The sequence below is a fragment of the Mus pahari genome, chromosome 5 (genome assembly GCF_900095145.1).
Source record: "Mus pahari chromosome 5, PAHARI_EIJ_v1.1, whole genome shotgun sequence".
Classification (NCBI taxonomy): domain Eukaryota; kingdom Metazoa; phylum Chordata; class Mammalia; order Rodentia; family Muridae; genus Mus; species Mus pahari.
Window position 1 is genome coordinate 113,444,737 of NC_034594.1, and position 26,378 is coordinate 113,471,114.

General features: G+C 38.8%; 1 protein-coding gene across 2 annotated transcripts in view; it reads right to left on the minus strand.

Moving 5' to 3' along the window:
- Crb1 (crumbs cell polarity complex component 1) overlaps positions 1-26,378 on the minus strand; it is a 171,646-nt gene that overhangs the window by 84,386 nt on the left and 60,882 nt on the right. The window lies entirely within an intron of this gene.

Consider the following 26,378-nt stretch of genomic DNA (forward strand, 5'->3'; position numbering starts at 1 on the left):
TACACAATGGAGTACTACTCAGCTATTAAAAACAATGAATTTATGAAATTCTTGGGCAAATGGATGTATCTGGAGGATATCATCCTTAGTGAGTAACCCAATCACAAAAGAAGTCACTAGATATGCACTCACTGATAAGCGGATATTAGCTCAGGAACTTAGAATACCTGAGATATATTATGCAAAACAGAAGAAAACCAAGAAGGATGACCATTGTGTGAATACTTCATTCCTCCTTAGAATAAGGAACAAAATACCCCAAATTTAGAGCTAAGATGAAAGGATGGACTATCCAGAGACTACCCCATTCGGGAATCCAGCCCTTCATAAGCCACCAAACCTAGATACTAATGCTCATGCCAGCAAGATTCTGCTGAAGGGACCCTGATATAGCGGCTGCTTGTGAGGCTATGCCAGTGCCTGGCAAACACCAAAGTGGATGCTCACAGTCAGCTACTGGATGGAACATAGGGNCCCCAATGGAGGAGCTAGAGAAAGTATCCAAGGAGCTGAAGGGGGCTGCAGCCCTGTAGGTGCAACAACAATATGAACTAACCAGTACCCCCTGAGCTCATATGTCTAGCTGCATATGTAGCAGAAGATGGCCTAATCGGCCATCATTGGGAAGAGAGGCCCCTTGGTCTTGCAAACTTTATATGATCCAGCACAGGAGAAGGCCAGGGCCAAGTAGTGGGAGTGGGTGGGTAGGGGAGCAGGGGTGGGGGGGGTACAGGGAACTTTGGGGATAGCATTTGAAATGTAAATAAAGAAAATAATAATAATTAAAAAATGAAAAAAAAAGAAATACATATCGAAAAAAATGATGTAATCAGAGCTTAGTGATTTAGAGGAACAGAACTGTGAGGAAAATATGAACAGTAAAGCTACGGGTATGAAATTTCAGAAGAAAGGAAGGATTCCCTTTACAACTAGAGTAGAGGCTAACCATGTACTGCCAAGAAAAATTAATCTCCAAACAGTGGATCTGTATTTTACCATGTCTTGGATACTAGAGCAGAGCTAAATTATGAACCAATGCACTAATGTTTGTAGCAGGAAATTTAGGACAGTATGGCATTCAGGCTGTGGCCTGGTTACTGTTATCTTCTTTTAGTTGTGTTTACATTGATAATCAGGATCAAAAGGCAGAGAGGAAACATTTAAAAATATAGTGTAGCAAAAAAAGAAATGTGAACACATTTAAAGTTGCAGACAAGACAAAATAGCCATAGTTGTTCTAAAAATTAACATCATTCAAATTAGAAAACTGGGGAGGGTGTTTTTAACATAAGACCTCACTCATAGAAACTTCCAGGACATAAAACTGATTATTTAAAAAGAATTTTATCAGACAATAGATAGCATCCAGAGAGCACCTGTCAAGAAAAGTGGTCTCTGGTTTCAGCATCTAAGGTCCTGGCACTGCTGACGTCACGGTCCAATGACTCCTGGATACTTTTTCAGCTGGCTGTAAACCATTGCATCATCCAGAACCTTCGGTTCTGGCATTTCAGACTTGCAGACTGCAAGTGCTATGACATGATGGAAGCTCAGGTATAGACTTATTTATTTAACCTTATAGTTTTAAACCTTACCTCACCTTTTCTCCATTGTGACCCTCGTAGAGCTCACCCTCCTCTTCCCAATTAGTCCCTTTTATGTCTATCTACATGTCTTTGTTTATGTATTTTTAGTGATCTGATAAGCATAATGAGGGTTGATGATAGAATTATGTGTGAGGAGTTAGTTTTAGGACAACATAAGCATCTGTCTAGTGATGTTTCTCCCTTTCTCAGCAGCCAAACTATATATAGTTCCTCAGTGAAGGAGATGGTGCCTCATGAACCCTTTACACATGCCATAATAAGAGACGGGCAGGCCCAGTCTTGTGTGGGACTTGTATAGGTAACCACAGCCTTGTAAGTTAATGCATACAATAGCTACGTCATGCCCAGAAGACATCACTCCTTCCTCTGGTCCCTACATTATTTCTGTATCTTCTTCCATGATGTTCCCAGAGATATGGGGACGTGTTACAAATGTTTCATTTAGGGCCAAGCATTCAGAAATCTCTTCTCAGCACTTGTACCAGTTATGGCTCTCTGTAATAAGTGTCTACCACTGTGAAAAGATACTTTGTTTGAGCGAAGCTGATAGCAGGACAACCTTGTGTACAAATATCAACATTTAGAAAGCAAATTTATGGGCACAACATATACAGTTAGTGAAACAACAGCAGTGCCTTCCTACAAGAGCCTATGCTCTCCCTAGCCATAAGATTTTCAGATTTAGAGTATGAAGCATGAGTTCCCTCCTATGTAATGAATCACAAATTCTACCAAACAGTGATTAACCACACCGATAACAACCATGCCTCTATTATAGTGCTGGGCACATCCTGTTTGACATAATTGGTGGTACAGCATGCAGGGTCCACCGCTGGATGAGACGTCATGGTTTTCCTCAAATAGAAGTACAAGTTCTTGGTGCTGTAGAAGCTATCCAACGTGGAGGAGCACTCATCTCAGTTCCAGCCTTTACACAGATTGTTTTTAAAGGAAGTCCTCAGATGCCAGTCCATGTACACAGAATCAGATTCCCTAAGGAATATCACCAGAAGGCTGATGAAGGAAACTAAGAAAACGCCCAAGTTGAACTAGAGACCATAAGGTATTTCCTCATGTCAGGAACATGAAATATCTGCTGAAGAAAGTTTCATGCACCAAATGGAGCCAGCTTGTGAGAAAGACTATGTGAGTGGCAAACTGAAAGGCCATACAGGTGGTATCAGCAAGCCTGCATTACTGTACAGAATGACTCCACGTGAGGATGTCTGACACTCAGCCATGGGATTTATTGCTTTCTTCCCTTGCTTTGATTTGACTCTTCTTTTTTGATACGAGATTGCTTGCTTTATGTCAGTCTATATTGGAAGAATGTAACCTTCTTAATTTTATAAAGACTCATTATAATAGTTTGCCCTGGATCTCAAATAGACTTCAAACTGGGCTTTTGACCAGTGTTGGGACTGTATAACTGGGATCCTTTAGATGGCATTAAATGCATTTGCTTTTATAGGATGACCACAAGCCTTTGAATCTTAGTGATTTAAATATTAGTGCCCCACAAGCTCATGTTTGAATGATGGTTTCTATCTGCTGGCACTATTTGAGGGGGCTGTGGAAACTTTAGGAGGAGATTACTGGCTGGTAAAAGTGGCATAATGAGTGGACTTTTGGAGGCCTGTGTTACCCTTAGGATCCACAGTCCTGTTCTTTCTAGTCTGATTCCGTTCTGTTCTATTCTATTCTATTCTATTCTATTCTATTCTATTCTATTCTATTCTATTCTATTCTATTCTATTCTATTGTAAGCCACCATCACACTCTCCACCATCACCATCACAGACAGACCCATTTTCTCCTGTATTCTCCACTAAGATAGACTGAAACACTCTGAAATTACGAGCCAAGATAAATCTTTACTTGCTTAAGCTATCCCTGGCATTGTAGTTCTAGGAACTTTTAAGTGATATGAACTTGGTAACAAAGCCTTATAGACGTGCTAAAATGTATTGTGTAAACCCCAAAGATCCTGAGAGGAAAACAAATCTGTTGAATTATAATAACGAGCATTTACTAAGCCCTTACTACAGTTCAGAAGTATTCCCTGTGTGTAGTGAGTATCATAGCATTTGATTCTTTGCAATTAGAAATATTGTTACTGCAAGATGGTGAATTAACTAGTTCTTTTTATCACACAATAGGGTATGGCAAGGCAATTGGTGTTTGAAGACAAAATTTGACATTTTAGAGTAGTCCATGCTCTGAAAACAATGTCTGACTTGGAAGTAATATAACACAAGATGATAATGTGAGAATCCACCATGACAAAGGTTATGGGGAAATAGTCCCTTTCAAAGCATTTCTAGATTATTAAACATAATTGAATTATAATTTCAATTTCTGAAATGTTTATTTTTCCAAATATTACTGATTTTTTAATACTGTACTAAACATCTCTGATCTATTCTTTGGGTAACTTTAAAGGAAACCTTTAGTGTTAACTTTTTTTCAATATTTGAAGTGATTCTTGTAAGTATCAGCTCATAGGAGTTCTTGGGACGGTCAGCGCTGCTCCATTGTGGTCAAGCAGTCCTTTCCAGCTCTTGCTTATGAGTCATAAGAATAACTAGAATGTGCATGTTATTACAAATATGCCATTGTCAGTGTTTGTTTTGTAGTCTAAGGAAGCTTTCGTTTTACAGGATTGCCTAGACTATACAACAAACAGTAACAGTGGCATATTTATTAAAACATGCATATTCTAGTTATTCCAGGACTCATAACTTGTAGAATTTGCTCTCTGATTATGTGTGAGATGAAGGACAGCCCTGTGGGAAGAAGAGAACATGAAAAATTCCTTCCTGTCCCACAGTATAATGTCTTACTTTATAAACACTTCCAGAGAAGATATCAATGGAAGTAGAAGGCAGTTTCTATTACTTCCTTTCTGTTTGTCTGTCCAGACTTATCTATATTCTAAATATTATTTTAGGAAAAACAATCTTCAGCTTTCAAAATACTTCCACTTTGAGAAACAGTAAACACAGTTTAATCAGATGATAGCATGGATACACTTATAAAACTACTTAGGAGTGTCAGGCCTGCCACAGGAGCCTGTAGACAGCATATGGGGGAAAGCGAATGGAAGGTTCGTAAACCACAGTGGCATTTCAGAGAACGTCCTGTAGAGAAACAAGTTACCTGAATCAATGACTAGTTAACTAAATCACAGCTGCTCCTCCCTGGAAACTCCTCAGACAGAAAAGTCTTCAAAGCTTTCTGCCTTCCCCTGAGGTGCAGAGTAAGGGTCATTTTATTAAAAGACTCTAATGAAGGAGATTAATTTTACTTATTCTGTGCATCCTTACCACGGAGCGGAGATAACGCCCGGTGAATAGGTGGGGCACAAATCTTTCCAAAGGCATGTGGACCACACCTGGGAGAAGGAGCAATTCAAGTTTGAGAAGGTGTTCATGCGTGTTATTACCCAAAGGTAAACAATTAAGCCTGACATGCATTGGAAAATGCTATATGTAAAACTGCTGTTGTTAGAGGTACAGCAGCTTGTAGATTTCAGCCCTCATTTGCTCACTTCACTGTCAGCATTGAGGACTTCAAAAGGCGCTATCTATGCTTGTGGGGCTTCTGGCATTAACTTCAAGCAAAGACTAAATCTATGGAATGTAGAAAAGATATGTAGCATGCAACCCCTATCTCAAGAAAATGTGCTCTAACCTTAGATTTAGGGCGAGGGTCATAAACTGAAATGCCTACATCAGGTGTCTGTGTCAAGATGCGAGCTGTTTCAGTTCACACTGATACCCAGAGGAAAGCAGGCCCATCGATGCTAGTTGGGAATGAGACTCTGGGCCTTCAGGTGAGTTTTTCCAATAATGGTGCTGCCCACACGGGAGTTCTTGGAATCTGAAAGTCCAAGTTTGATGCCAGCTTTGCCATTGGCCAGTTATGTGATCCTGGAAATTAGGTGGCTTAGCCTCTGTAGTTTCCTCACTTGAGAAATTCATGGACTAAGAATTAGGATAGGTCAGATGACTTTGGAGAGGATTAAATATTAGATGAAAGTCTGTCATAACACTTCATTCCTATAGGCCATTACCGTCATTTATGAAAGGCCAGGAGGTGCATGCACATTTGAAATATGACAAATCCTAAATGTTAGCATTGATTTTAAAAATTCTTGGGTCAAATGATAGGTGAACCTGGCTCAATGACCTCATTTGTGACTGCTGCATACGTTTACTTGCGACTCTTGTGACTTTCATCAGCTTTAAAGCACAGTACCTATTGTTCACAGTTATTGATTTGCTCATCTGGTATATTTGCTTTCTATTTGCACAAAGGACTTTTGGTAGCTTCTATGAAAAGGCCTGGTCTCTGAGTAATAAGTAACAGAAATTTCAAAGCATAAGGGCAACTTGCTAGAGTGAAGTCATATAAAGAGTAGATGTTACAAAAGAACTGAGCTCAAAAAAACCTACAAACACTACAAAGTAGAGAAAACTGTTTGTGAGGGTCACGTTTCTCAGCAGCAAGAAGAAATACGGTCAAAATCGATCTCTTTCAAATTCACACTCTGGAATTTCTAAAAAGAATATTTGCATAACACATTTAACAGAGCGTGTCAAGTGACAAACGCTATTGGAAAATTAGAAAAATGACATATCCATATATTCTATACCCATACACATTCTATATCCCTGTGCAACATTATCCTATATAATATTTATCCACAGCTTTTAATAATATTTCAGGACTAAGTTCTGAAAAGGCATTTTCAAAAGGAAGGAGGCGGAGAAGATACTGGTTCCGGGTGCTTCTTGTCTGACATTTTCTGGTGCAGCTCAAGATGGGATGAAGCTTGGAAAACTTGGAGAAAACACATGTTAGTTCACATCTAGGTTAGCTGCCCCTTAAGATGGCATTGCTTCCCATGGAAACCCTGTAGCTATTTCTGCCATCTCAGGCACTGAGGAAATGAAGGTAGATCCATTAACTTTGAGCCCATTCAAATTTGGAACAGAAGTCTATGCTTCTAGATAAAAATAGGTGACTTCACATATTTAAGGGCGGCTACTGAGTTTCTTCTTCTACTAGAGAAACACTACTCTTCCTGCAGAGAGACTGGAGCAGGTCTGTATGCTTAGTGATCCAGACAGTTTGAAGAGCTGTACACTGCACTCTGATTAACGTCCTTGTGAACATACCTTCTTGTCTTTCTCCAAAGAATGTAAGATGATAACAAGGGCAATAATTATTGTCTGTAAATCATCTCTAGGCCATGAAACAGTGACTAGTGCCAAGTCTGCATCTAATAACTCTTTTCTGAGCACATGTCCAGAAGTTTTGGTAATTATACAGCTGAAAATAGAAATGTATTTGATTTTTTTCAATGTCAGTTTTAGTTTGGCCTATTTTCTATTTTATATTTTCTGCCAGACATAATTGATAAATATGTTCATTTAATATTAAAGACAGTCTACATCAACACGTTTCTCTGAAATATGCCTTGCCACTTTAGTATAATCACTTTAGTATCTTTTATAAGATCTACCTTCTTATTCTAGTAAGAACATAATTACTAAACAAATCAGCAAATTCAATGAGTAAATACTGTTGAAAGAATTAAGGGTTTTTTTCCAATTAAATTCATGAATCCATTAACTCTTCACTTACGTATTATAAATTTTACTGGTTACCAACTCTGTCCTAGGCTGCTCCAAGGGAGGCACAACTGTGAACTTCTGGTACCTTCCCTCAAGGGGCACATATAACCATGGTGATTCTAGTGGACTGTCTCTATACTAGGTGCTTTTCTAGGTATTTGTATATATTGACTAATTTACTCTGTTGGCAACCACCTATAGCTTACTCCCATATCCATATGGCTTTACCTTAGTCAATAAAGGACTGCTCAGTACAGTGCTAGGCATAGTAAAAATTAGACATTAAATAAAACATCTTCTGGCTGGAAGAGGGAAGAGCAGTTGGGAAGCATCAAACACATCTGCAGATGAGTCCTCCCCAAAGCCCATACATTATTGGCCCTCTTCATATTAAAGAGAACAATTTTAAGGAGCTTAATTATCTCACTGGTTGGTATGTGTGGACTTTGCCAATCAGTGTGTAAATTTCTAATGTTAGATAAGTGGCTATGCTCAGTTTTTACATTTAAAAAAGAAATAGTATTCTTTATTACTATTGCAATGAGCTATGTTGTCACCTGGAAATCCATGTTTATTTATATACTCTTATGTCTTCACTAATTTTATATAGGTTCTTGGTTTGACCAAATCAAACAGTACTACACTGGCAGGATTTATTTCACAGGACAAGACTAAGTAACCTTAACGAGAAAACATTTTAAGTTGAACACAGATTAAGGTTTGGCTGCATTTTCAATGGAGATGAAACTTTTTCAGCTATCGTTAGAGGACCTAAAGTTAATACTTTATGGATGAAAGCCGACTACTTATTGACATTTATGCCAGTGTCTTTATTATGCCTTAAATGACCCTATAAAGTACAGATGAAGTAGTGTCACTGAAGACAACGATTGACTGAGGTACATATAGGCATAGTTTAGTCTCCTCTCACTTCCCTATTAAATGATATTATATCACAGGAAACTCCTCTCACTTCTCCAGTGTATAATGCTGGGACAGCACTGCTGTACAGGTGATGTTCCCCGACAGGCTGCATCAAGGTGAGCCAGAGCCAATACTGAGTATTCAATTCATTTAACATCTTCAAAGTCAGATGAGAGTAAACCAGATGAAGCAGGTGCCTACTTATTAGAAATTATCCAGGACTTATCCAAAGGTATCAAATTATCCAAGGTATCACTTATATGAACATCCACAAAGCTGATGTTAACTTATGGTTTCTCAGGATTGAAGAGTGATGACTCAAATATCAGATCTACTGGTTTGTTTAGTAGATTTTATTCTTGCTGGAGTGTGAAGGTAGATCTCAGAAGATACTGAGGCCATTTTTTTTTTATGATGGCAAGACATCTTTTCAGAGAAGTATCTTTGTGTTTCCTGTCTTACATATTGGGTGAATCTGTTTGTCAGTTATGTCCAGCAGAAATTGTAAACTATGTTCCAGGGCAATACTGAGGTCAAGACAAGAGACAGCCGTCACCATACACGGGGAGGGTCTGAGGAATCCTTCCCCTTCCCCACTGATTTTAGGAGCAGACATTGTGTGTTAAAGAATTCTCACCAATAAGAAAGAGTTCAGGAGGAGAGAATGGATGTGCCAGATACACACTTGTGCTGTCTTCCGGGCCTCATCAGCCCTGCTGGGCTGCTTTGTGTAGCTTGATCTAGTGATGTGTTCAGACAGGCTGCATCAAAGCATGCCAGAGCCAATAGTGAGAATTCAAAGGCAGAAAGGCTTCAGAGTCAGGAGAGCATCTTGTTACAGAGATTCCTAGTGTTTTCAATCCTTGTAACATTCCTAGTGTTTTCATTCCTTGTAACATTCCTAGTGTTTTCATTCCTTGTAACACTCCTAGTGTTTTCATTCCTTGTAACACTCCTAGTGTTTTCATTCCTTGTAACACTCCTAGTGTTTTCATTCCTTGTAACATTCCTAGTGTTTTCATTCCTTGTAACATTTTACTTGGTTGAAGTTAAGGACTCAGCTGGTACTTTGATAATCTTTCCAATGAATGTACTATGAGAAATGCTCAGGAAATTGATTTTAGTATTTGGATTCTCCTACTTATCTGTTTAAGCCATTTGAATCATTTTATTGGAAAAAATCACCAAGCTTCTTCCTGCTTCTGGGGGTGGAATGAGAGTGGGATGGGGGGTACCCTCAGCTGCTAGACACATCTAGCTAGCTCCAACATGAATGGCCACAGCTGGGTGGCTGCTCCAGGACATGTTATAAAAGTAAGTTAGGATATGAAATATAGGGCCTTATTAAAGTTTCAAGGTTGATTGAGACAGGCAAGATTTAATGAATGGTGTTGGAGTTTGGCCAGGTCAGTGGTGTTAAAGCTCACTCACAGAAACAGATAGAGGGAAAATCCTGGCCAGTGTTCAAACTCCCACCTAAGTGCTCAGAAAACAATTCTACTTAAAAACTTTTGATGGCATTCCAGAATGTTTGTTTCATAGGTGACTCAAAGTGAATGTTGCCCTCAATTTAATCACTCCAGATCCTGTGAAGCATAATTGTTAAGCAGAAAAATTGGTCACTTTATTTGATTCTTTTTCTAGTTATTAAATCATTGAAGTAATTAAAATGTCTAAATCACAAAATGAGATTGTTGTATATGGCAGGAAATGAAGCAAACTTTCCCACAAAAAAAAAAAAGTACATACAGATGAAGTAATTCTGAAGCTGAATTTTGTACTCATGGTTACAGAAGTGTGTTCTAGTCACCTGTAGAGCAACGCCTTTTTGTTAAAATGTGTTTTCACAAAGAAGGAAGACACAGATAACTCTCTTAATTCCCACCATTCACTAAGAGTGAATAAAAGGGTTACTTTTCAATGTAACTTTTCATCCTAGACTTTATATAAACATAAAATAAAAAACAAAAAGCCCAATCTTGCACTCTGAATGGTTTCAGTCTGTGAGCTTGGAAGCTCATTTCCAAGGATAGGTCTCATTTCCACTGATTAGTAGAGAATAGAATTTCATTATATATGTGCCTAGTTGCCTCGATGCTGCCACCAGAGATCCATAGTAGTTGCCTTTAATTTTGATATAATAAATACCTTACTCCACCAATTTACACAGAGGAGAGTTGTTCCGTGTCACCTGATCATGGGGTGTCCAGTGTTGGACTCTTGGGTGCTCCCAGAGACTAAACTGCCAACCAAAAAACATACATAGGCTGCATCTAAGTCCCAGTGCATATGTAGCAGATGTTCACCTTGGTCTTGATGCAGATCCCCCAACAACTGGAGCAGGGGCTGTCCCTGACTCTTGTTGCCTGACTGTGGATTCTGCTCCCCTAACTGGACTGCCTTGACTGGTCTCACTGGGAAAGGATGTGCCTAGTTTTGAAGTAACTTGATGTGCCAGAGTGGCTTGGTATCAAGGAGAGGTCTCTCCCTTCTCAGAGGAGAAGAGGAGGGAGGAATAGAGAAAGGTGCTATGTAACAGGGGGTGGGACTTGGGGACTCAATAGGGATGCAAAGTGAGTGAGTGAATAAGTAAATAAATAAATAGACAAATAAATAAATGAAGTAGAAATGTCCAGTGTCTTATACCCTTCAAAAAGACTGAAAGATCTTCTAATACCACCCCCTTCCTTCTTGGGGCTTCTACCTCTCCAGCTTTTGCTAGGGAGCAAGTTTCCAGCACATGGGAGGCATATGAGAGGGCTCTACTTCTTGTGTCACTGTGGCAGGAATTAGACCCTGTTAGAGCACTGGTAAATCACTGCTAAGGTTAAGATTGTATTGTAGACATTGCTTTTACCACTTATTTTTCCTGTAGGCTATGATACTGGGTTGACAAGTTAGTTTGACTCCTTAAATGCCAGTCTTAATTTAGAAGATTAAATTAAGTCTCTTCTCAGTGTTCTGGATTGCCTTGAGCAAAGGACTATGAGCCAAGTAGCCAAACAGATCATCTTGCCAGCACCTTGAACACCCCACAGACAACTTGGGGAGCTATCCTATAGCCATAGCTGCTTTCTGTTGAAGCATACTATTCATTCTAGAAGGTACCATCCCAGCCACGCCTATCAATACCTATTGAAAACAGCTTGCACTGAACTTTATCATCATCATCATCATCATTATTATTATTGCCTTTCTGTGCCTTGGTGAAGAGTATATGGCCATTTTCCCCAGCCCAGAAGGAAGCATTTCCCCAGGCACAACAGGAAGTTTTCATTTACATGAAGGTCTGCCAAGGTTGATACAAGCACCCTCCCCACAGCCCAAGTCACTGAACCGAGTTTCTTAAAAATTGTTAAATAATTTTGGTTTGGGATTAGAGTAGAATTTCCTGCACTGTATGGAATGGCCCTGAATATGCTTCCCACATTTCATTTTCTCCATTTATGTGTCATCCTCAGTATTGATGATCATAAAATCAAAATATTGATCAGCTCTGAAAAACACTGAAGATGACTAGTGTCCTGCACTATTAAATGTTCAGCTGAGACTCAACTTTTTATGTTAACACAGACACAAATCCATCTTACTAATATATAAATTTGCTTTGTTTATGATAAATGGTAAAGTATATGTATATCAAGAAATCATCTTAAAATACATTTTTGTTACCAGTAAATGTTTGACATGTATAGATAATTCCATATTTCTATATGTTCCGAAAATAGTTCTTGGGCAATAAGGAGTGTAGAGTGGAAAAGTTTAAGAAGTCCCAGTTTTCCCAAGGAGCACCGCTGCAGAGTTTTGTCTTTAGAATTCCAAACACCAGCTCAGTCACATAGAATCTCTTTTCTTTGTAAAAACGTGTTGTCCTATTTCCTGATAGTTTTAACTATTTAAAAATTGTTGCTCAGGGGCTAGAGAGATGGCTCAGCAGTTAAGAGCACTGACTTTGCTTCCACAGGACCCTGTTTGATTCACAGCAGCTCTCAACAGCCTGCATCCCCAGATACAACACCATCTTCTGGTTTATGCAGGAAGCAAGCGTAAGCATTCAAGTTGTACACAGACGTTCATTCGGGCAAAACATCCATGGAAATGAAACTAAAATAGAATGGATTAAAAATGTGTGCTCAAACTGAATATAACCTGTTATTATCCTAAGTTGACACAGTTGTTGCCTTCAAAAGAAGGTACCATTACAGCCTTGACAGGGTACTAGCTACACACTGTGTTTCCTTTATAGAAAATTGATCCAGCTAAGCCACCTATCCAGTCACAAGCTCAAACTTATATATGTGTATGATATGAAAATTAAAACAAATATAAAAGAATAAAAACCAAAAACCAAGATGAGGGCTTCTCATACCTGTGTGGTTTTGTCAGTGTGAGGTAAACAACTATTTTGAGAGGGGCAATTATAAATAAAGCAAAGGAAATCAACATGCATAGCCTTAGGCAGAAGAGTGTGTGTCACTTATCTTTAGTAGAACGCTGTGTGTCATTTATTGAATGTTTCATCAGATATTCCATATTGAGGGAAGTGGTTAAAATGAGGCCTGAAGTATAAAAGTATAAATGGCTGAAGCTCAGAGTATTAACAAGCAATTTTATTCTCTCTCTCTCTCTCTCTCTCTCTCTCTCTCTCTCTCTCTCTCTCTCTCTCTCTNTCTCTCTCTCTCTCTCTCTCTCTCTCTCTCTCTCTCTCTCTCTCTCTCTCTCTGAAAAAGCAAAGGTTTGGATCTCAGGATTACTCCCACCATCGAGTTATTAAGAGCCATTGTACCTGGGAGAGAATAGCAAATACGAGTAAGTGAGCACATAAGAAAACCAGAAAGGAAGCACAAAGGCAGAGTAATCAACCTAATTTATATCAAGGACACTACCAGAAAATTCAATAATAAACATATATTGACCTAAAATGTGAGTTCAATTAAGATATGAGCTTCTTTGTGGAGAGCAGCAATTTTTGCTCGGTTTAACTTCAAATATATTTCCAGATTGGGTGGGATTTGTATCACTATGTGATGCTTTGAGAATATTGGTAGTTTCACATGTTGCCCACAAGGCCTGCCTGCACAAGCCAGTCCTATTTATCTTCCTTCCTTCTTGTACAGACAATAGGTCAATTAAATAAGAAAGTCAAAATGGAGGAAAACAAACAAATAACTTCATTATAGTTAATGGAATCTTAAGACCTTACCTTGAGAAGTTAATTCAACAAGGTGAGATCTGCTAATACAGTCAACAAGTAAAATAAGTTTTATCACAAGCAATGAACTAGAAATATACACTGGGCTCAAAACTAGTGCCAGCAGGTAGCAGCAAGTGTAAAAATAAGTGTTTTATTGCACAAATGATACTGATAACATCCTCCGCATTCTGCTGCTGTAAAGCAACCCATTAAAAACCATAATCATAGAATCATAAAACTGGTTTAGTCAGGTCTTGACAAACTTTAATTTTAACCTAAAGCTTTTCCAAAAATAGAAGCATTTATATTACATTTGAGGTTTTCCCTTGCAAATCTTTAAGTTCTTGATTGGAAGAAAGTAACCCAAGAAACTTAAGGTGTTACATGCTTCTGAAAATGAATCAGCTATACAGAGAACACATTTTTCAAATTGTGATGTATCAACTGGAATAGAAAATGTAATTTATCAAAATTGGCATAGACTATAATTGGAGCAACAATTCTGAGCTCCAACTAATTATATCTGGCTTACAAGGATGAAGGACTCTTCCTAAAATGTGATCAAGTTTTAACTGTTATGGGGCAAAACTCTCTTGCCATTGTAAGCTTGGCTAATATTTGCCACCAAGGGTCCCAAGATGTAGGTGAAGCTTCTATTAAGTAGTTGCAATGCATTCTTTGAAGTTTTCCTGCACTTATTGTTAATTTCAAAGATAGGAGAAGAAAAACCACTGACCCAAATTATCATGACCAAAGTCATTATTGTGAGCTTTTTAATTCCTGTACTATGGATGCCTTGTCATAAGGCAGAATTACAGTCACAAGATAAACAAGTTAGTCCTAAGTATCTAAGTACCTCTTTAAACAAAGACATGGTTGCATGGTGGGCATAACAAGATAGTCATAGTCATGGTCAGGTAGCCATAGGTGGTCAAACCTACCTTTTGAAACAACTGTAGACTTGCAAGATGGTTATAAACAACTGTTGAAACAAAGGCATGATCGCAATACAGAACCATTTGTAGTTAAGATTGCAGGTTGGGTATAGCCCAATCCTGGAGAAACAGAGGTTTAATTAAAAGCAGGAATGAAGTTATTATGTCTTCACTATAAGATGGCTTTTGAGCCTAAGATGGGTGCAGGCTGGTTCTTCATTATATCAGGTGCTTTGATCCTATTCACCCACAAAACCCTTTTCCCAGCTGCACCTAGTGCCCTGTCCATTTTCCTCTCACTTCACATTTTTGAGAAAGTGTCATTTGTTCTGTCCATAGGCTCATGGGCATAGGGCAATTTATTAAGGTGTAGGCATAGGGTCATATGCCCCTTTTAATTTTAACCAAGGTCTCATAGAGTTCAGGATAGCCTTAGACTCACTATGTAGCCAAGTATGACCTTGAATTTCTGACCCTCCTCCCTCCAACCCCACAAGCAATAAGAACCTCCTTAGCTGTGATACTTATGATACATAATCTAATAATGTTCCTTGTCTCTGTCCACAAATTCAGAAACAGCAATAGGCTGATTTGCTTATAAACGAGATAAAATTAAATTTCAAACCCAGCATTTCTAGCAACAAAGATAAAATACTTACTGAGATATGGCTTTTTCCCCCCAACAAACAAGCAAACGAAAGGCAACTTTTGGGGTAGTCTTGGGGATAGACAAAATAAGACTCTGTGGCTTCTAATTCAAGCTACATCCCAATTCCCAAAGTTCCATGACAGTGGGGGAAGCAAGGGACTCCATTGTGCTACTTGTCAATCTGAGTGAAATGACAGACAGAAGGTAGGAGTCAGCTAGTATTGGTTTTGTTCATGCTGCTCTCAGTGGGAAGGGTATGATGCTAGAAATACAATGTCTGCAGTGGTTGAATCCGGAAGTATACTATGGATTTAAGATAGACCCAAACTGTTGAGAGATCGAATTAGATGTGGCCGCTGCCATGAATGATTTATCTATTGCCACTTCCAATAACCAATAAATGACCAAGATAAGAAGAGCAAGGGGCTATACATATTTATCTTAAAAGCCTGAAGTCAGGAGCCTGAAGGTCTTTTTGCCCTGAATAATAAACTGACAGTAATTTGATGTAGCAAAACCATAATGTATAGAGATAAGGAGACGCAAACCTAACAACCTGGGAGTTTCTCTTGAGTCAGCATGATTCCACATCATAAACATAATGAACATTTGGTTGAATATAGTTTTACCAAGTGGCTCAAGTTGCTAAAGCAGGAATAATAATGGATCTCTCCTTTATCTTTTGTTGTTGTGTTTTAATTTTTGCAGTGCCTCACTTATAGTAGGCAACTGATCTACCCTTAGGTTATATATCCCCAGGCCCTGTAAGTTCTTTCTCACTGACATATGCCTTTTCTGGCTGAAAGACAGAGGACAGGGCAAATGATTGGCAAAAGTTCAAAGTTAAGGAAACTAGAATGCAGTGAATTCTTCGCTGTGCGAGGAGAATTTCTGGCCCAACAGTAGGGGATAAACACGTCTGAGCCTAGAAACTTTAGAAAAAGATAGTAAGATTCCCTTCGTTCTTCAAGTTTAGCAGTACATAGTGGCTAAAAAAGACACTGTCTAGTAAATCTAGCAGCAGCCGGAGCTGTCAAGTTAAACATGCCACAGGACTGCCATCTACCTCCACACATTAAAGGAACAAAACAAGCTCTTTTTCAAACTGGCTGACCATGAGTTATGCTGTCAAGCTAAACACCATCTACCAAAGCTCCTGAATCTGCCTTCTTTTCAACTGTGTATACATGCAGACAGACCTCTAAAAGCTCATGGCAGTCTTAGTAACATAGCAAGTGCATGGCTCCTGACGCCTCAGCAGATTTAGGTTTTGGATTTTGGTTGGTCCTGCCCCTCTTCAGTGGGATTGCTCCATGGATCAAGCCTAACAACCAATTCCAACAAGGAGTAAAGTATTCCCCTTTGTGTTGTATGTCCGGGTAGCAGCTCTCCTTTGTGTGGGGGATGTCCTTGTAAATGCCACCTCTGCAGGTAACAGTCTGCGTGAGGCAAGAAGGAAATCCAGTTCAGCATGGCTCAGCTGATGCCGGCTCTAGAGTCTGACCCTGAGTAGTTTGATTTTGACTGAGGAGTTTATTTATTATCTAACCATAGTACAGCTTTGGGGAATAAAAAGTTTTCTCAAGACAATTATTACAATTAAGCTTAGGGCATGACTACATCTAAACTCCTTTGCAAATTTAATGCCTTTTGCAAAGTAACTGTGGCCTCTTCCATAAGAATGAGTTCTACTGACTGAGAAATAATGCTGAAGATAAAGGTCTAGGGGAGAAGAGACTTGTCCAAGCATTATGCAAAGCACATGAGACCTCCTTCAAGATAATGAGCTCTGTTGTCTGAGAAACAATGCACAGGGAGTCCGAGATAAACATAATACCCTTACAGATAGCAAAGATTACCAGGTTATTAAATAAATTCCTTTCTTAAATCAGGATCAGATAAACCATCTAAACAGTCCCATAATTCCTAAAGAAATAGAAGCAGTCATTAAAAGTCTCCCAACCAAAAAGAGCCCAGGACCAGATGGGTTTAGTGCAGAATTTTATCAGCCTTTCAAAGAAGACCTAATAACTACACTCTTCAAACTATTGCACAAAATAGAAACAGAAAGAACACTACCCAATTCAGTCTATGAATCCAGTTAAGCTGCGTATTCTCCCTTGGAGATGGAACAGTTTCTGTCTAACCAGGAACCTGTCACAATTTCCTTTCATAGAGGACTTCATAGGAGATTTTCTTCTACTTCTATCATGTTTAATATTCCAAATAGATTTAAAAAACTGGTTGAGTGCATATTACTTTTAGCTTCAGAAGATATCAAGTGTATTTAAGAAGCATTTAAATATTGTAAATTATTTTGATGACTTAAAAATGTCAGTACTGAGTTGTATATTTTAAAATAAATTGTATTAGTAAAAACATAAATTCCACTTAATGAAAAGAAAAGCCTTGTTTGTCAGTATTGTGGAACTTGAGTAATTTACATAAATGGGTACATGCTATAGGTTGACTATGAAATGTCAGGTTCACAAATTTAAACAGAAAGTCTCCAGTTTGTGGCACTGTTTGGAAGGCTTCAGGAGGAGGTCTAGCTTGGAATAGAGGTTCTCTGGTGCATGGGCCCTGAGTGTCTTATTTCCCAACTCATTTTCATGGGAGTTCTTTCTCTCAAAAGTGTGGGTATGCCACAAGTCATGCTGCTTGCTCCAGGATCCCAAAGAAAGCCAGAAGTCACCATGTCTGCTCTGCCATGATGGTCTGTATCCATGAGCCATAAACTAAAATAAATCTTTCTTCCCATAAGTTAATTTTATCAGGTATTTTGCCACAGCACAAAGAGGATTTAATATAGTGCTTATGTTCTGTGCTATGCCTGGTTTTCTGATCCAAGTCTGATTTGCTTTGCCAACATTCACAAAATAATAACAGGATGACTTTCAGGCTTGTGAAGAGAATAAAATAAATGATTAATACATTTGTTGGAGGAAAACCAACGTGCTTGTTTTACTTCTGTAAAATTAGAAACAATAATCAATTTAGAGTAACAAAGAAGGAAGAAATGTCAGAAATTTAAGGTCATGTTATATAAAGGACATCTTTAAAAGGAGAACTCTACAAAGGTTGTCATCTGGTGACAAACATCCATTGGTGCTTTGGGGTCATACATTGAAAGTGACCCATGGTTCAATGTATGGCCTTTGAAATTTTCTACCGCCACATTCAAATTGCGTGCAAGTGTAGAGAAGTTGGAAGGGTAAGATTAACAAGTATTGTCCTGCACAGTAACACATTGGAGAGACAAAGCTGGTCAAGTTGGCCATGGACACAAAGAAATTGGTACAGGGCTGGACATCTATCTCCTCTTCTTCTTTCTTCATGTGCTGGTTCTAAGGTGAACAGTTTTAAGGAACGCTGAAGCTATGATATGATGCTTGCTTGACTGAGGACAAACTCAAAAAAAAAAAAAAAGCCAATCAATCATGAACTGAAACCTCTCAAACTGGGAGCTAAAATAAATCTTGCCTATTACAAGTTGAGTATCTTTGCTATTTCTTTTTCTTCCTTCCTTTTATTTTTTTTAATATAATACTTCTTATTAAAGGTAACTAACACAAGGTCTAAAAAACATGGTTTAGGAAAGAGATATCTAATAATATCTTTATATAATGTGTCCTTAAATAACTCAATAAGAGAATCAGTCATCCCAAGATTTTAAAAACTTACCCTTGAACTGAGACCTGCTGACACATACGGTGCAGTTTGGAGAGGATGCAGTATATGGCAGGTGCTTCTAAGATGCCTTGCCTGAAACCCTGCCCTCTGTTAATGTCAGAAAAAATTCTACTAGCAATCAGTTGCTACAAAATGGCTATCTAGGACTGATGGTAAGGTCAAACACTACCCACAAATAGTGTTCCTACACATAACTAACATGCTTAAAGACAACTTTGAGAGATAGTAAGATAGGTCCTGAGAAGCAAACTTAGTTAATGAGGGATTGTAGTGTGATCTGCTTAAATCACAACTTCCATGATCCTCAGACTTGTTTTTAAAAAGTTTCAACATTTCACTCTAACAAGCATCTTGCTGTTGTTAGAAAGTACCACCTTCCTTCAAGTTCTTAAAGTGTGGGTGACCCCATCTGTTGCATGAAAACAAGACCTTGGGTACTTTCTCTAGCTCCTTCATTGGGGACCCTGTGATTCATCCAATGGATGGCTGTGAGCATCTACTTCTGTATTTGTCAGGCACTGGCAGAGCCTCACTAGAGACAGCTTTATCAGGCTCCTGTCAGCAAGCTCTTGTCATCCACAACAGTATCTGGGGTTGATGATTGTATATTGGATGGATCCCCAGGTGGGGCAGTCTCTGGATGGTCATTTCTTCAGTCTCTGCTCTGAACTTTGTCTCTGTAAATCATTCCATGGGTACTTTGTTCCCCCTTCTAAGAAGGATGGAAGTATCCACACTTTGGTCTTCCTTCTTCAGTTTCATGTGTTTTGCAAATTGTATCTTGGGTATTCTGAGCTTCTGTGGCTAATATCCACTTATCAGTGAGTACATATCATGTGTGTTCTTTTGTGATTGAGTTAGCTCACTTAGGATGATAACCTCCAGATCCATCCATTTGTCTAAGAATTTCATAAATTCATTGATTTTAATAGCTGAGTAGTACTCCATTGTGTGAATATAACACATTTTCTGTACTCATTCTCTGTTGAGGGACGTCTGGGCAGTTTCCAGCGTCTGGCTATTATAAATAAGGCTGCTATGAACATAGTGGAGCATGTGTCCTTATTACCAGTTGGAAGATCTTCTGGGTATATGCCCAGGAGTGGTATTGCTGGATCTTCCAGTAATACCAGTAATACTATTTCCAATTTTGTGAGGAACCGACAAACTGATTTCTATAGGAGGAACAACAATATGAACTAACCAGTACCCCCCAGAGCTCCCTGGGACTAAACCACATGGTGGTTTAATCAAAATTAATCAAAGAAAACACATGGTGGGATTCATGGCACTAGCTGCATGTGTAGTAGAGAATGGCCTAGTCAGTCATCAATGGGAGGAGAGGCCCTTGGTCCTGTGAAGGTTCTATGCTCCAGTATAGGGAAATGCCAGGGCTAGGAAGTGGGAGTGGGTTCATTGGGGAGCAGGAGGAGGTAGGGAGGAGATAGGGGATTTTCAGAGGGGAAACTAGGAAAGGGGGTAATAGTTGAAATGTAAATAAAGAAAATATCTATTTAAAAAGAAAAGAAGGAAGAGGGTAGCATGCTGCATGGGAAGCATCCCCCCCAAAAAATGTTTCTTTAAAAAAAAGTATACCTCATTTTAAATACACATGAATATAATATACAGTGAATGTTATGATGACTTTGAATGCTATTTTAAGGAAGAATATATTTAACAATTTCTCCAAATTTGCTGATAAAACTTAATTTACTTATTTCCTGTATACTTTCCTAAAATAGAATTTTAAATTTCCAAATGACTAGCATATGCTATCTGTCAATAAAAAGTAAAAAAAAAAATTAAAAAGAAAAAGAAAGAAAACAAGACCTTTGTATAAAATATCCCCAGGTCAGGTTTTGAGTCTTAAAGTCAGTGCCTGAAGTATGATGATGTGGATGGCGGAGAACTCAGTTATGAACTTCCTGCTGAAGGGTTGGCCATGGCTATGTTCTTTTGGTTTAGAAATATAATTATTTAATTAGATTTGTTGGTCAATACACAAATCTCAGGGTTGTCTGACGATTATTTACTCACAGTCATGCTTACTACCTTTCTCCTGTTACTTTCATATTTTTATAAATGGTGGTAATCATTCAATAAGTAGGTTTTTCAAATTAATCTGTCTACAAAGAGATTGTATACCTACATTAATCTTTACAGAAAACATAGAAATATAAAACACACACAGGCACATGCACACACATACACATACACATACACCTACACACCCATATACCTACACACATACACATATACCTACACACATACACATATACCTACACACACACATATACGTACACACACATATACCTACACACACATACACCTGCACACACACATATATGTACACACACACATACACATATACCTACACACACACACACACACACACACACACACACACACACAAAGTTAAAGAAAAGAAAGAAAAACTTTGACAAAGTTGAAACTAGGAAAAAACAGCTTTGGGTCTTCTTTCATGACTCCTTTATACTCTTGCCTGTAATGCTCGATATTTAGACCTAGGGTTTATTTTACATGTATGAAATATCTGTTCAGTAGGACCCATAGTGGTGGCTCACACTTTAAGCCCAGCGGTTGTGAGGCAGCAACAGGTATATCTTTTTGTTCAAGATGCTCCTCATCTTCATAGGACATAGTGAGTTTTGGTGAGCCAGGGCTGCATAATAAAGCCTTACCTCAAAAAAAAAAAAGTTTATTCACGTTACTTAGAATTTATATCATCAAGTTTGAATTTTAAGAAAAATATATATTTCTAGGAACAATGAGCCTAAGATGATGTTAGAAAAATTCTATTGGAAATCTCACTTTACCAGGGGATATTGATTATGTCATAAACTTCTTTGCTTCCTGGCTATGTGAAGCTCTGGATGATGTTTGGTCCTTTATGGCTATTTTAGTTGGATTTAGGTTAAAAAAACAGAAATTAATTCTTGTATGGCACAGACTTTAATTTTTTAGGAAAAAAAAGAATACATTTTTAGCAACTGCTTAAAACAGTTGAACCTGAGAACCGGTGCTCTGTGTGTAGCCACTGTGCCAGGTGGCTCTCATCGGGTGTTTTGTGAGGAACCCCGCTTATAGGTTTGAAGCCAGGACATTCAGGATCCCCTGCTGCCCACCTCAGTCTTTCCACACAGAGAGCAGATGGGTGAAGCAGCCCCAGAAGTGACAATGTAGCTCTACAGAGATGCCAGTATTGGAATAGATGCTAATTGGAGTTGAAGAGACATAGTTAAGAGTTGAAAGTGGGACTTCATTATGAAATGGTTTAGAAACTTGTTAAAGCTATTCATATAACTATATTTTGAGGAACCAAAAGGAAGCATTAACACTTAAAATATAAGTCAAGAGTTTCAAATTCATGTTGGAGAGGATAGTTCAAGGACAAAATACAGGTCATCAGAACTTTCAGTTTTAGTACACAGCACATGCATTCGCATAAAATACTAATTTATTTAGCTATTTAGGTTCCTATAATTTCCATTAAATTCTGCCTGGCATTGTGAGCATGAATACCTCTCCATACTACTTGACTTTGTCTTTTTTCTCCCTCAACAACGTATGGAATGCTTGCACCCTCAGCCTGGAAGACCTCAGCAAAGGGGACTATGCTACAGTTCCATGAGCTCTGTTTTTCAGTGGTAAGGAGAAGCCTATCACACTTAGCCAGAGCCTCTTTACTCCCGCAGATCGTTAACTCCAGTCCTACCAATGGAGAAACACTTCTAACCATTGGGGATCACCAGGTGCCAAGCCAGTGCTGTAGCACAATTCTCTTTTCCTTGGCTCCTGGATCTAGAATGTTTCTGGTAGGACAGGGGAGTCTGACTAACAGATGGTCTCTTTACTGCCTCGGCAATTCTGAGACTTCCTACCTGTATCAAGAGATGTGTTCTGCATTACAGTGGCATGAGGAAGTTCATCATAACACTTAGTTGAGAACAGAGAAAGGATAACATTTAATACTTTTGAGAAAGCTGTTTAGAAACCCACTATGTTATGATATGTGTATTGTAAACACACACACACACATTCTCTCTCTCTCTCTCTCTCTCTCTCTCTCTCTCTCTCTCTCTCTCTCTCTCTCTCTCTAACCCTGCCAATGAAGAAACAAATACCAGCCAGTCAAGGACCATTAGCAGAGACCAGTTGGAGTTCAGCAGTATGAGATGAACAAGAAAATTCTGACCATTAGAAACATGGCACATATAAGTGGAAATTGTATAGTTACACAATACAATGGAAGAAATAATTCTTTGGATAGATTAATAAAAAAGAGATGAAAGGGGAGTTAGTTTGAGGAAAAAAAAACGATAGAATTTAACAAGTCTGAACAATAAAGTGATAACAGTAAAAGCAGGGAGAGAATTTCAAAACGTTTATAAAAACAGTAAAAGACATACAATTTATATGATTTTTGTTCTAGGAGTAGAAAAAGAACATGGAGTTGATAGACCATTTGATTAAAAAATTGTCTAAAATTTTTAAAAATCTGGCAAAACCCCAAAACCCAAAGATTTGAAAGGTTGGATGCTATGGTTTGGATGAGCATCCACCCAAAAAGGCCTCAGGTAAAAAACCTAGTCACTGTTCTGTGGCCCCTTAGGATGTAGAGAAATCTTTAAGGATGGAGCTTAGTGAAGCTAAGTTTGGTGCACTGCTTTGAATTAGGATCCCAGCGTCTCCTCTTCCCTGCTGCCATAAAGTAAGGGAACCTCCTCTGCTACAAACTGTCCAGCATAATGTCTCCCTTCATCACAATAGCAAAGACGGTGGGATCAAGTCATCACACACGTAAAACTACAAAACAAAAATAAGCCTTCCTATGGAACAGATTAATTACAGCTGGTTGTCATAGCAACAAAAAAGCTTGTTGGCATACTGAGTATATCACTGGGAGAATAGGCCATAAAAGTACATTATAAATTAACTTCTGAAAACTAAAGAAAAAGGGAAGATAAGATAAAACAAAAAGCTAAAGGTAAAGAAAGAAACCACACCACCTCAGTGGCAGACGGTGTCTCTTTTGTCTCAAACAAGACGGATTACAATAGATTATATTGGGGAGAATTTCTGAGAAAATCCTCACTAACAACTTAAGAGGAGGCATCCCATACCTGGCACTGGTTTTGAGTTGACTTCTAGGAGGAGCACTAATTCCTAGTGTATGGTAGCTCCATTTAAATTTTCTGTCTTTAGTTGATTCTCTGTGAATCAATGCACACCATGCCTCCCAATCCCACTCATTTCCCTGTCCCTTTGTATTTTCTCTCTGCCTTTCCAGCCTCTCCCCCTGAAAAGAATATAAAATAAGAATAATAATTTTTAAAAATCGCATTGTGGAAACTGTACTGTGTCCAATACCCAAACACAGTATATCCTTTTTTCTACACATCTTTACTTGCAAATGTAAATCGAAATGAGTTTTGAGGTTTGAATCTGCAGGACCAGCCTTTTCACATGTTCCAGCAGTTCATATAGAGTAGATACTGGGGTGGAGCAACCCAACGCCCTGGATCTGGGTCTGTGTGGTAGCTGATTTGGTCAGTCTGCCAGATTTTCTGTGCCCACGCTATTAGGGTGAGCTCTTTAGCACTGTCCAGGCTAGCTCACTCAATGGCACAGCCAGCTAGGGGCAAAATTCTTAGCTCTTTTGTTCTCATGCCTTTGGGACCAACTCACCCGCCCACATGCCATCAGGGTCAGCTCTGTGGTGCTGCCCAGATGAGGGACAGGATCACCTCAGCACAATGCCTCAGGTGGCAGTCCAGACCAGGGACATCTGTATAGCCTTTGGTGGTAAAATGGCCTGGGACATCAACTGCAATAGGACTGACCACAGACCCAGACCCAGTTTCTGGAAGCAGACAGGGCTTGAATATCCTAGTGGCCTTGGGTGGCAGCAGAAGCCACTCAGATCAGCATATACTGCTCTCAGATGTCCACATGGTCTTTGATGGCAGTCCAGACCATGGACATCCACTTGTAACCTGGGCTACAGACATCAACACAGATCCTAACTGCAGCAAATCTAAGGAGTCAGACATGGCCCTGGGCAGCAGTCCAGGTCAGAATCTCACCTCTGCCTCAGGTAGGTGCACAGGTTGCCTGTTCCTCAGTGCTGTTGAGGCTCCAGTTCCACCTTTGGAATTAGAAGATACTACACACTTTGGTCATATGACGTGTAGAGTAAAGTTGGTACTGTTATGGAAGTTTCTGCCCTTTGGCTAGCTTTCATAGTTCAGGAAGGTACTATGTAAGCTGCTGAGGGAAAAATAGTCATCAGCAATCTTACACAGCTGCAAACTTTGTAAGCTATGTTGAACAGCCTGGCAAGATAAGGCAATGGGTAAAATAATGGCATAAATGTGATGAAGGTAAGTAATTGATTCCTGATTTAAGACTTAAGGCCTATTCATAGACGTCATGTTTAGCACTGTACTTCTGGACAAGAATTCTTACTTGGGGAATTACAGGCTCCAGGGTGAGCCTACTGCTGCCATTTTGCTAAATGCATACAACAGCAAAGTATCTTCAAAATATGTATCGCTCTAAACTATAGCGACACAATAACATGGCTATTAGTCCGCATCTGATAATCTTCTTTCTGTGGTGGAGGGTAAGGAATACAGATATTCACAAGTCATCAATGTGTAAACAAGCATCAATTCAATAGTCTGAGCCAAATGAGACATGCATGTCACTCACTCTACCCCCAAGACTCTGGGAATTTCACAAAGGAGGGGACAGAAAGATTAGACTCAGAGGTAGACTGGGGTGAAATTCTATCTTCTGGATAAGAAAAGATTGTGTCACTCATGAATGCACCAGAGTTGTGGTCATCTGAACAAGACTTGCAGATAACCAAGCCGGTTAACAACATAGCGTTGATGGACAAGGAGTAGTGAGCCCCAATTCCTTGCTGAAGAGCTATTGACAACCTATGGCTGCTAGTAGAAAGAGTCAGTTTTTCTTAGGAGCAAGGCCTCTGGTTGAATAAACATGCTTAAGTTGGTAGCTTCATACCAAGGTGCATATGGGCAGTGTTAATTTACTCAGTGATTTAAGAGGGTCAGGGCATAAAATCAGCTGGGACCTGTTGGGAAAGGGCTCCAGGAAGAATTGGAATGGGAGGATCAATATGATCGAAATACACTGTATACATGTAAAAAAAAAAAAACTTCTGAAAAAAAATAAATGAGAAAGCATGATATTGAAAGGAAACCATGGAGTACAGAGGAATGTAGCATACAGTTCTAAATAAAATTAACTGCCATAAACAAGTTCTATATTTAGCAAAACTCTCCTTCTAGGATGAGTGGACAATATGTTATTTCTCAGACAAGAAAAATAAAAGAAGTCATTGCTAACTCTGAGTCAACCTTAAAATTAGAAGCTCTTTAATGAGCAGAAAGAAAATGAAAAAAATGAGACCATAGGATGAAAGAAAATACTATATAGCAAAATATAGGTAATAATATTTTTTCAAAAATCACATTAGTCATTATAATAAAAATCACATCATCTGATCTTCAAAACAATGATGCCCTAAAGGGAGGCCTAGTAGATGTCAAGTTTATATACTTCACCATAGAGTGGTGGAAGATAGGTAAGACAACCACAAAATGACCACTATGAAATTTATATGACATATGATAAATAAAATCAAGATAGACTCTTAAAAATGAGCCAAGTAACTCACAGGAA